This window comes from Ambystoma mexicanum, chromosome 3q (assembly GCF_040938575.1).
Source record: "Ambystoma mexicanum isolate Mex_15411 chromosome 3q, UKY_AmexF1_1, whole genome shotgun sequence".
Classification (NCBI taxonomy): domain Eukaryota; kingdom Metazoa; phylum Chordata; class Amphibia; order Caudata; family Ambystomatidae; genus Ambystoma; species Ambystoma mexicanum.
This window is the reverse complement of record NC_090926.1, coordinates 1205626333-1205639468: the sequence shown is the minus strand read 5'-3', so window position 1 is coordinate 1205639468 and position 13136 is coordinate 1205626333.

Sequence of the window (13136 nt, the reverse complement as noted above, 5' to 3'; positions counted from 1 at the left end):
GTTGCTCAGTCTCATCTTGCTTCCAAGACGAGCGCGTCGCCCCTGAGCTATCCTCCCGAGAACAGTCATTGGGAAATGGATTAAGGCAGAAAGAGATGTCAGGCGCAGACTGACGCAGTGACAGAATGACACACCTGCTTATAGCGCCTGGCACGAGGTCCTAGACCGCACGCTCCATCTGACTTAGCTACTTCTTGAGATGCCTGCTCCATCATCAGGGTCAACATTGAGCTGATGTGGAGTTTTGGAATAACTTAAGATGTAGCAAGGACGAAATAATGGAGGCGATAGGTCAGGGGTTACGAGTATAGTCGCTGCTCAAAATCCAGGGTGCATACATTTTTTTTGTATCATACTATATTGTATGGAAACATATGTAAGTACACTATGTATCAATGCATAGTTTATTGTTTTTATTGATATATTGAACATGTAATTAAAAAGTATGGAAAAAAGGTTCCTGGGGGGCCACTGTAATCAGTCTTATTTCTTTCTTTCGTTATAGCGTTTTTGTAACTCCTAGACCCAGGGGTACCACAGCGTTTGTACAATATACGCAGGATAAAAAATCCAGTAGAAGCCAGGTGACATGGGCAGGATGGGGGAAGGTAGACGCAGGTAGGAGTCATTATTCATATGTATTGAAGAGACAGGTTTTGGCCAGTTTTTTTAAAAATGGTGTAGGACGTTTCTTCTTTGATGCGTGAGGTTAACAAGTTCCAGATGGGGGCAGTGACAGCAAAACATACGCCTCCTTTCTGGTGGTGTCCCAGGCACCCGGGGGCTCCGAACTCACGCCACACTGCATGGTGCACATTTGTTATCTTCACAGCGCCCACATGCTTTGGGGTGCCGGCCGTGACACTCACTGCTGTGCCTCGGCAGACATGAATTTCACCGGTGGTGTGCCGTTGACAATGCAGCCTTCACCGCTGCTCCCGGGCAGATTGTATAGTGGGCATGACCCGCCAGCTCCATCACTGTGCCTGTTGACTAGCGAGGCTTATGAGTTCTTCATTCCAGCCACAGCAACCTTGCGACTCAGGATTTAGGCGACTCCACCACCTGCCCGCCTGACACCAGACACGGCAGACTTTGATGCAGCCTCCTACAAGCTCCCAGGCCACTCTTGGCATATGGAATGTGGTTCTTCAGGGCCTGTAGTTGTATGTTGCAGACCAGCCCTGATCATATCTGAGGGGCGTGTCTGGCTTTTTTGGTGGAATTCACATCACCGGTTCCTGCTGAGGAGCTCTGCAGGAAAATGCCTGGATAGTTTGAAAGGTAATACCTACCTCTGATTGGCCAGAAATCTGTGTGCCTGGCTGAAGGCAACCCTCTGGCTGGTTCTTGAGACCCCTCACCTCCCCCGCCATCTCTGCCACAGTGCTGATGGTTTATACTGACACTTTGAAGAAGATCTGGGAGCAAGCTTCCGATGGATCAGGGCGCTACAGAAGAAGGGTGACAAAAAGGTACCAAAGTCCCAGATGGGGATGCTCTGAAGGACCAAGAGCAACCCTGAATGTCTCTCTTAGGCTAGCAGTGTATTGCTCATCCCCTCCGCGGCTGGGATATCTGAAATATCTCATCTTTTATTAACAATTATCTAAAACGGGGAGTTTGCAAAAAACATCAACGGACTTACGCTCAGTCTCTCAATGATCTCCACAAAAAATACACTTCATAAACTCAATTATGCATCAGAGTGACGTCATACTACATGGCAATAGTGAAAAACCCTATCGAGGGTCGGCATTGGTTAAGGGAGACATCTAAGTATACTTTTCTACAGGAGCTAGGATTGTTATTGGTTGTTCGTTTTCAGGTGAACAACTTATGCCTACCTCTAAAAAAACATGTCATTTCAGAAACATTAGATACACAGTTTCTCATTGGTCTTCAAACTATAAGGTCCTTTGTTATATTGACTAATACAATTGGTTGGCACGCTTGTTCCATGCCTGGAACATTTGGTTCATTTAGCAGCACGTAAGCCAGACGCAGGTGCAAGGAGAAAGGGCATGAAACTACCCCACCACCCAATTAGCCCAGCATCTCTCATCGCCCATGCCTTTTGCCATGAAATTGTCTTTGTACTTGGCCTTGTGGAGCATCCTTGTCTTTGAGAATGCACAGGTCTGAAGGCACTCGCTATCGTGTCTGGAACTCCAAGTTCAACATCTATTTCCATCCTTGACTCACAAAACGGGAGACCACGATTTGGTCCGTTTTTGCAGTTTTTAAATGCTCTAAATGAATTAAAGCTTGCCACCCTTTGTGCTCTCTCTTGCACCTTGGCGTGAGAAGTTTCATCCTCTGCATACTCATTCTTCTTCGAAGTAGATAGCTGACCTTGATTTCTAGAATCTTTACTCCAAGCCAGGCAGCCTCGCACACGCAGCTCCATGAGCCTGCTATCCGTACTGCGACACAGCTTTTACATTCCTGTTTCATGGGTCCGACTCACTTAATTCATGATACCAATGTCCAGGTTTTGTGCAGTGGCGGCTTCGCCTGCATTCTATCCACTACTTATAGCTGGCTTCTATGATGACTTAATCTACCTTGCGTTTCAGCGTCTGTACATTTATAGAACTGTTGTTTTCTGCTGCACTTCATGCGCATGTAATCTTCTTCTTTTATATTTGAGAGTTCACTTGAACCTTGCTTCACTATTGGCCTTCTAGGATCCATACATTATTCTTCCGCCAGTGTCTTAAGACATCTTGCCACCATCTTATGACGTCAATAGCTCTTCTTTGCTCCTTTTTCAAATTCCTTCAGGGAGTTCCTCCCACAGGTTATCTTTACTTCGGGGGTACATTTGATATGGTTCTCTTAATGGGTATCTTCTTCCAAACACTTGCTGCGGGATTGGCACAATGGCTGGTGTTAAACACGGCACAGTCTCATGTCTCCAATAAAGGGGAGAAAGGGGTGGGGTCTCCTACAGAGGTATACAGCTGCTCCTCTACACCATTATCTGAGACAGGATAGCCTCATCTCTACTGAAGTGGAGTATTGTCATCATATTTAAAAACAATTGGGATCCTGGGAGTCCCTCTGCCGGACATTAGTCCCAGTTATGAGAGCCTTACCCAGATTCTTTAGCTCACTATCTTTCACAGAGGAGAAATATCCAAAACATAGCAGTATTTGTCCTGCCATGGGGCAGTCCAGGACCGAAATGCTAGGCAATTCTCCTCTGAACAAGAGTACCAACAGCAACCCCAGACACGTGTTTCGGTCTGGTTGGACCTCATAAGTAGGGTGGAGCTGTGCCTCTCTAAAACTTTTGAGCAAGGGGTCCATGTCTGGATTCCCCTAGTAACTTAGGGTGGGACCCAAAGTTACTTAAATTATTCAAAAAAAAGGGAGGGGCCTGGGAGTCCCTCTGGCGGACATTAGTTCTGGTTACGAGAGCCTTACCCAGATACTTTAGCTCACTATCTTTTACAGAGGAGAAATATCCAAAACATATCAGTCTTTGTCCTGCCCTGGGGCAGTACAGCACCGAAATGCTAGGCAATTCTCCTCTGAACAAGAGTACCAACAACAACCCCAGACACGTGTTTCGGTCTGGCTGGACCTCATCAGTAGGGTGGCGCTGTGCTTCTCTAAGAATAGTGAGCCAGGGGTACACATCTGGATTCCCCTAGTAGTTTAGGGTGAGACCCAAAGTTACTTAAATTATTCTAAAAACAAGGGGGGTCCTGGGAGTCCCCCTGCCGGACATTAGTCCCGGTTACGAGAGCCTTACCCAGTTTCTTTAGCTCACTATCTTACCCAGAGGAGAAATATCCAAAATATATCAGTTTTTGTCCTGCCCTGGGCCAGGATGCCCTCCACCACTACTGAAGTACAGTAGTGTAATCATCCAGGCCAGGATCACCCCCATCTCTACTGAACTGGAGTAGTGTCATCATCCGGTCCAGTATGACCTCCATCTCTACTGGAGTGGAGTAGTGTAATCATTTGGGCCAGGATGACCTACATCTCCACTCAAGTAGAGTAGTGTCATCATCTCGACAAGGATGCCCTCCATCACTACTGAACTGGAGTAGTGTCATCATCTGGGCCAGGATACCATCTATCTTTATTGAAGTGTAATAGTTTAATCATCAGGGACAGGGTGCCCTCCATCACTACTGAACTGGAGTAGTGTCATCATCTGGGCCAGGATGCCCTCCTTCGCTGCTGAACTGGAGTAGTGTCATCATCTGGGCCAGGATACCATCTATCTTTATTGAAGTGTAATAGTTTAATCATCAGGGCCAGGATGCCCTGCATCTCGACTGAAGTGGAGTAGTGTAATCATCTGGACCAGGATGACCTCCATCACTACTGAAGTACAGTAGTGTAATCATCAGGCCAGAATGCCATCCATCACTACTGAACTGGAGTAGTGTCATCATCTGGGCCAGGATGCCCTCCATCGCTGCTGAACTGGAGTAGTGTAATCATCCGGGCAAGGATCACCTCCATCTCTACTGAACCGGAGTAGTCATCATCCAGGCCAGGAAGCCCTCCATCTCAGCTGAACTGGAGTAGTGTAATAATCCGGTCCAGGGTGGACTCCATCACTAGTGGACTGAAGTATTGTAGTAATCTGGGCCAGGATGACCTCCATCTCTACTGAACTGGAGTAGAGTCCTCATCCCTCCATCACTACTGAACTGTATTAGTGCAATTAACTGGGCCAGGATGACCTCCATCACTATTGAACTGGAGTAGTGTCATCTTCCGGGCCAGGATGCCCTGCATCTCGACTGAAGTGGAGTAGTGTAATCATCTGGGCCAGAATGCCATCCATCACTACTAAACTGGAGTAGTGTCATCATCCGGGCCATGATTCCCTCCATCTCTACTAAACTGGAGTAGAGTAATCCTACGGTCTAGGATGACCTCCATCTTTACTGAAGTGGAGTAGTGTCTTCATCTCTGCCAGAAAGACGTCTATCACTACTGAACTGGAGTAGTGCCATCATCTGGGCCAGGATGCCCTACATCACTACTGAACTGGAGTAGTGTCATCTTCCGGGCCAGGATGCCCTGCATCTCGACTGAAGTGGAGTAGTGTAATCATCTGGGCCAGAATGCCATCCATCACTACTAAACTGGAGTAGTGTCATCATCCGGGCCATGATTCCCTCCATCTCTACTAAACTGGAGTAGAGTAATCCTACGGTCTAGGATGACCTCCATCTTTACTGAAGTGGAGTAGTGTCTTCATCTCTGCCAGAAAGACGTCTATCACTACTGAACTGGAGTAGTGTCATCATCTGGTCTGGGGTGGCCTCCATCACTACTGGACTGGAGTAGTGTAATCATCTGTGCCAGGATGCCCTCCATCACTACTGGACTGGAGTAGTGTCATCATCCGGTCCAGGATGTCCTCCATCTCTACTGAAGTGGAGTAGTGTCAGCATCCAGGCCAGAATGCCCTCCATCACTACTGAAGTACAATAGTGTAATCATCCCGGCCAGAATGCCCTCCATCACTACTGAACTGGAGTAGTGTCATCTTCCGGGCCAGTATGCCCTGCATCTCGACTGAAGTGGAGTAGTGTAATCATCTGGACCAGGATTACCTCCATCACTACTGAAGTACAGTAGTGTTATCATCCAGGCCAGAATGCCATCCATCACTACTGAACTGGAGTAGTGTCATCATCCGGGCCATGATGCCCTACATCTCTACTAAACCAGAGTAGTGTAATCATCCAGGCCAGGATGACCTCCATCTTTACTGAAGTGGAGTAGTGTCTTCAACTCTGCCAGAATTACTTCTATCACTACTGAACTGGAGTAGTGTCAAAATCTGGGCCAGAATGCACACCATATCTACTGAACTGGAGTAGTGCTATTATCCGGTCCGGGATGGCCTCTATGATATGATATGATTTGGTATGGCATTTATAACGTGCCTATACACATGTGTTTCAAGGCGTGACGAGGCAAGGGAGGGGGAACAGAGGGAAGACAGAGACAACAAACTTACTAGGCCAGGTGACATTGAGATTGTGCAAGTGCAGTGGAAGGGGAAAGTGCAGGGGGAAGGGGAGGGGGCAGTGCAGTACATGGGAACTACAGTAAAATAAATAGAATCAAGAAAGAAATAAGTGAAAGTGCGGCCAGTTGGTGGCAAGTGCCAGGGTAAGTGCAGACGTCAGGTGTCAAGTGCTGGGAGGGGGCTGTAGAGATACAGAAAACAATTCCTGAGTGCGGGGGTTGCCAGGGAGGCAGTGCAGGGTTGCAACTGGTGGGGAAGGGGACCTGGGTCCGAGATCAAAGGGTATCCAGGTGACCAGTGCAGTTTCAGCCAGGAGTTCAGCAGGGGAGAGGAGGAGAGAAAGCAGCAGCAAAGAGGAAGGTTTTGATGTACTTCTAGAACCGCAAACGGTTCTCCTCACGTTTCAGGAAGTCACGGAGGCTGTTTCAGAGGGAGACCCCAGCCGAAGAAAGAGATCTACCACCAACCTGTTGCTTGGAGAAGCGACTGACCCTGAGGCAGTTGGAGGCGAAGAGCGAAGAGCTCGAGAAGGAAGATATTTACGAAGAGAGAGTTGAAGGTATTGAGGCCCCAGAAGGCCTTGTGGACAATGCAGAGAGTTTTGAACTTAATCCTCGCAGCTCCTGGGAGCCAGTGCAGAGATGTCAGTCCTGGAGAGATACGATCCATGGGCTTGAGGCCAAGGACAAGTCTAGCAGTCCTGTTCTGGATGAACTGGGGTAGTGTCATCATCTGGGCCAGGATGCCCTCCATCACTACTGAACTGGAGTAGTGTAATCATATGGGTCAGGATGCACTCCATCACTACAGAACTGGGGTAGTGTCATCATCTGGGCCAGGATGCCCTCCATCACTACTGAACTGGAGTAGTGTAATCATATGGGTCAGGATGCACTCCATAGCTACTGATCTGGAGTAGTGTGATCATCCGGACTAGGATGACCCCCATCTCTACTGTCCCAAATACCCCAAGGATGTGGAAAGGAGGGCTGGGAACGGAGCGTGCAGAGGATAGTGGAGTCGCAGATATGACTCTTGAACTAAGGACCACATGAAGCCCCTGGGTGCAGATGGGTGTGCGCAGTTCAGTAGTCAGCAGACTCACCCTCACAATGGAGGAGAGCAGGACATCAGCGACATGAGATTGCACAATACAGGCATTCAGGAAGGGCCGGTGATGTTTCCATGAGGATAAAGTACATCAGGGAAGGATGCAGGTGGGACCACACAGGAAGGGTGGATGCAGGAGTCCAGGTCAAGATGCCCCACAAAGATGGGTAAGAGCAGCAGCATGAATGCCACTCGGATCCGGCAACACACTAAAGGGCTCCCACCTCTGCAGGAGCTCACTGGGGTCCACACAGGGCTGCATCGAAGGAGGATCCGGCTGTTCCCATTGGATCAGAGGGAGAACGTGCCTGGAACGTGATTACCACATGCAGGAAGGAGCAGAGCTTCTCCTTAAGAACATGTGTGGGAAGCAGCACAGGCCCACAGTCAAGCTCTTCATGGTATCATCTTCTCCTCCAGCTTCTCGAATGAGATTTCTGGAATGTTCTGAGGAATGGCTCCTGATCTCCAAAGACAGACACACACACAAACGTGGCAACCTAATCAGGACTGGTCAGTCATAGTGAGGTTTTGTGGTCACAGACTAACAGAAGTGAAAGTAGGAGACCTATCGAAGCCCACCCAGTCAGAATGGGATGACACTCAACCAAAGAAGCCTCACTGGGCTCCATCAGTGGCTACCAACACGTTAAAAGGGCTACAAAACTGCACAAAGGGCCTAATTAATAAAATACACTTTGCACCGCTCTGTGAGTCAGAGTGTTTGTTGGCAGTGCAAAGTCACGTTGCACTGCGCTGCGGTAAAAGTTCCATGAATCGGGTCCCAAATGTCTAATGTTGCCACCGTCCTGTGACAGTTACACACTTGCAGGGTGTGGGTACTCATGTTGGACCAAAATGTCAGGACTTCCAGGCCCCAGGCTCTGCGCAGCTCTTTCCCAGAAGATGCATCGGACTGTTTAGCACCACCCCCGCCCGACGCAGACCAATGACGTCACCCGACAAGGCACTGGATAAGACTCTGCCCCCGAGCACCAATGCGGAGGATTGTCATGACTTGAGCTCTTGAAAATACGATTATTTACGAGCATCAACTCAGCATCTCTGAGGATGCGGGCAAGTTGAGGCCCATCTCGCGCCCTGCGGGCTCTCAACCAAGAAGAGAGTGGTTTCAAGTTCACGACCTGTTCAGACGGCGTAACCCGTTCCACTGCCAAATTATTTTTCATTAACATGTGTTGTGAAGCAGAAATCAAAACCTTGATGTTAACAGGGGCACACAAAGAATGACTTTTTATATCTAGTTGTTCCACCTGTCCCCCCTGCGGCTTCTTGGCGCTCTGGATAATAGGTGTGACTGTGTGAGCCAGTGCAATGGTTTTATTTGATCCACCTGAGGTGTCTGAAAGGTTGAGCAGGACCTGCTGGGATGCCAGCCTTTGGACTGTAGGTTGCTGAAAGATTTACGAAGCATACACCAACCCACTGAGCTGTATGTAAATAAGTACTATGCAAAGCGCTTTAAATCAAAGCGCTATTATTCAAAAACACATTTCTTTATTATTATTATTATTATTATTATTATTATTATTATTATTATTATTTTCTTGCTAAATGTAATATCCAGATTTTGTCTACGCCTGGCTTCGTGCCTCCTTCACTATCATCCTAATTTTCCAGTGCTTGGAAAAATCGTACAGATGCAGGAAATGTCGCGCCGACTACAGAGACGTAGACAAGGTAGGGCCTGAGCGGGCAATACCCACCCAAAATCTGTAAATACCACCTCAGCAGCGCTGTGGGGGAATTTACATTATGCTAATGTCACTGCAGTGGGTCCAACTAGATTAGCTTCAGGCCTCACTAGTTTACCATCCTGGCTATGCCGACAGGACAAAATGACTTGTGCTCGGTCGCATCCTAGCTACGCTGATAGGACGAGATGACTAGTGCTCGGATGGAGTACAGGGAAGAGTAGTTGCTAACGAAATGACTAGTGCTAAGATGGAGTACAGGGAGGAGTAGTCGCTAAATCGCCGAAAGGACAAAATGACTAGTGCTGGGATGGGGTACAGGGAGGAGTAGTTGCTAAACCGCCGACAGGACGAGATGACTAGTGCTCGGATGGAGTACAGGGAAGAGTAGTTGCTAACGAAATGACTAGTGCTCAGATGGAGTACAGGGAGGAGTAGTCGCTAAACCGCCGAAAGGACAAAATGACTAGTGCTGGGATGGAGTACAGGGAGGAGTAGTTGCTAAACCGCCGACAGGACGAGATGACTAGTGCTCGGATGGAGTACAGGGAAGAGTAGTTGCTAACGAAATGACTAGTGCTCAGATGGAGTACAGGGAGGAGTAGTCGCTAAACCGCCGAAAGGACAAAATGACTAGTGCTGGGATGGAGTACAGGGAGGAGTAGTTGCTAAACCGCCGAAAGGGCAAAATGACTAGTGCTGGGATGGAGTACAGGGAGGAGTAGTTGCTAAACCGCCGAAAGGACAAAATGACTAGTGCTGGGATGGAGTACAGGGAGGAGTAGTTGCTAAACCGCCGACAGGATGAAATGACTAGTGTTGGGATGGAGTACAGGGAGGAGTAGTTGCTAAACCGCCAAAAGGACGAAATGGCTAGTGCTCGGAGTAGTTGCTAAACCGCCTACCCAGCGCCACACTACTACTAAACCAGCAGGGATGCCAATCATAAGGGTGAAACAGTAATGGTCCAACAGGTATATCTCTTTCACCTCTTTTGATGACGTGGGCCGAGGGCAGGCTATACCCTCTGGAAGGTTTGGAGCTGGAACAGAAGAAATCCAAATACATACCAAAATAAAAGAAAATCCAATCAAGGATATTTCTTTTTTTTAAAGGATCTTTAATTAAATAAAAACTCACACAACTAATACAAACCCTACTGGCCCACGTAAGGAAAACACAGAAAGCATAGACTTAAAAGTAAAGAACACTCTGGGTTAAAAGAAAGGGGTGCTCAGGCCACGAGGTCAGCAGAAACATGTCTGTTTTATGAAGATGTCTTTAAAAGGGTAGAGGTAGGGCTTTATTCATTAGAGTCTGTTAAGACGGGACAGGGGGACAGGGCCTCTTCAAATGTTTTTTGTTTATGGAGCTTAAGAGCTGTCAAGGGATCCCAAGGACTCATATATATCAAACTGCGGTAGGTGGCCTACAGAGCAATGCCAGAGCCGGACCTACCCCAGACGCGGCGTCCAGGTCTTTATTTCTGATCTTTCAGGTGGCTCCATGGAATCTGTACCACCCAGAGAAAAACCTCAAGTACCACAATGCACCCGGGTCCAACAGATAAGACCTGGCCTTGAACAGGAAGAACAAACTGGTTGCCAAAATGGAAATACATTATCCTTCCCCATTCAGGAACAGAATGGGAGATTCAACACCCACTGCACGCATCCCAAATTGGCTACATGGGAACAGTGATGCAGCTGTGGCACAGCTGGAACCAACAGGGAGCTGCCCAGCACAAGAGGGGGGCAGGAAACACTCCCCCAAACCTTTGTATAAATGGCTTACTTGCTTCATGAGGGGAAAAGAGTGTACACAATGCCAGAGGCTGCATGGCAGAGTGGAAGGAAATGGAGCATGGACAGGGGTCTGGGCCAAATACCTTTATGAAGACTTCCAAGGGACATTACAATCCCGATGTGGAGGAGGTGGGAGCAGTTGGGAGTGACTCCGGCAGAAAGCTGACTTGAGTACCCAATGGGATCCGAGAATGGTGTTTGGGTGAGAATGGAGGAGGTGGAAGAGTACCAAGAAACCAGAGAGTAGTGTGCAGCAGGTGGAAGAGTACTTGGAGGAGAGATTTGGCTTCTTTGGAGTGAGTGTAGGGTCTGGGAGTAGTATCAATGGGGATATTTGGGTGTAAATGAGTAAGAGAGAGATAGTGAGAGAGAGAGACAGACACAGAGACAGGGACAGAGACAGAGAGAAGTGTGGAAAAGAGTGGAGACAGGCAAAGGGAGAGAAGAATGAGAATATCGGTTGAAAGAGGGTCTTCTGGAGTATGGACATGCCCGTTGGATCAAACACACTCACTTAGGTCACTTAGAAAGTCCCTGAGGGAGTTATAGAGAGAGGGCTGCAGCCTTTAGGCCCTCCTTATTGTAGGGAAAGAATTAGACAGTAGGGGTACTATGGTGATCTGAATTATGACAAGGCCTTTTTTAAAGTAGGGAGATTAGGCTAAGGAGGTGGGAACCCCCCTTTATGTTTGTGGGAAAAGGTACAGAGCCCACTCCTAAACTTGGAAACCCAATTCCCTCTTGTTGTACTTATTTTTATAGTAAAAGTTGAATACCTATCATCCGGTGTCTTATTGAGAACATTGTCTCACAGCATTGTCAGTGATGACTTCTAGTGGGTCGAGTTGTTGTGGGTACACCCAGCCCTGTCATGAATGATTCACTGCTGACCAGGCTGACAATTTGACATCCAAATGTTAGTGGCTGTATAGTTGTATAATCTCAGTAGCCACCATGTCAAAACCAGACATGGCTTTTATTTAGATATTAATAACTGCCACAGGGCTGTCTGAATACACAATTATGATATTTTGAACCAGTGATGCAGATGGTTAAAAAGCAACTTCTGTTTTTCGGAACTTTGTGTTCCAGCAGCTGCATTGAGGTATATGCGTGTGGACTTTGAATCTGTCCTGCTGACACATCGGGGCAGCTGCTGAGGATGTCAAAAGACAGTTCTAATAATGCGCATTTTGCTTTTTGGCATGAAGCATTATGAAAGTGGGGTCTGCTTGGCAGATCTGACTTTAAGAAACATAATTAGTTGCCTCATTTTATAATTAAAACTCAAAAAAGCTAAGGCTATCACCGCCCCCACCAGATGACATTCTGTCACACAGCTTCTGTGCTATGTTTCACCCAAAGCCACTCACGGTCTGGGATGCAACACAAGAAATCTACTGCATTCATTTCCCTGCTCTGTGCAGAAAATCCACTTGGGTGACTACCAGCATCACAATTTTGTTGCAGGTGGAGAAGCATGGATCCCTGTGGACTCTATTAGACTCCTCTTTACATGACTTACATTCAATGTATTTCCTTTACTACATCTGTAGGACTGTACATTCCGACAGACAGGCATAGGCTACCCTTTTAGGAGTTCCAGGCTATGGATCTAATGCCACTAAAATGCACGACAAAGCTTGCCGGATCATGCGGTCCGACAGCTTTCTGTTGAATATGGTATAACGCACAGACAGAACCTACAGCAGAAATCACCTAGCTGAGCATTGGTAACCTATCCCTTGCTGCCCTGCCAGATGTGCATCAGGGCCATAGAGTCTGCACGATACTGAACACAGGAACCCTTTTGAAGGCCACTCGAAATAACTTTCCCGCCCTGATGAAGGACGTCACAACTAGAGCATTTGTCAATCGCTCGAGAGGCCGAAACACTGATGTGTCGACGACAACACAAGAATATTAGTAGTGCACCATACACACTACTTGAGTAGCTAGTTAGTTTGAGTTAGCCGCAGTCAAGTGGTGGTGGCCAGAGAGTTGGATGATTATTGTATGTTTTTAATCCAAATTAATTACACGTGTGATGTACTGCACCTTTGTTATAACGTTTTTTTTTAATGTATCACTAGTAAACATTGATTTCCATACACATGTATTATAGGGAATATATTGAATATGAGTCTAATGGGTGAATATACATCTGGGGACGCACTGTTCAATTATGTGTTCATAATGTATTGATACCTGGAGTGAACAGGGAAAGGTCAGGTGCCCTTTTAGTGAGACCCTGTGGACTCTGCCCTTTTTTTGTTTGTGCAAATATTAGGTGTGTGTGTTGGAATCTTCAGTAAAAGCAGCCGCTATGTTTTTTTCATGGCGCGCCATTACTGATCACCACCGTGCGCCGTGATCTTAACAAATTCACAGCATGATACGGTGTTAGGCATAAAAACCCAGGTTACATACATGATTGATTCCGTGACCTTGATTGCATTATGCGGTGACTGGATCCCTCAGAGCTAACCC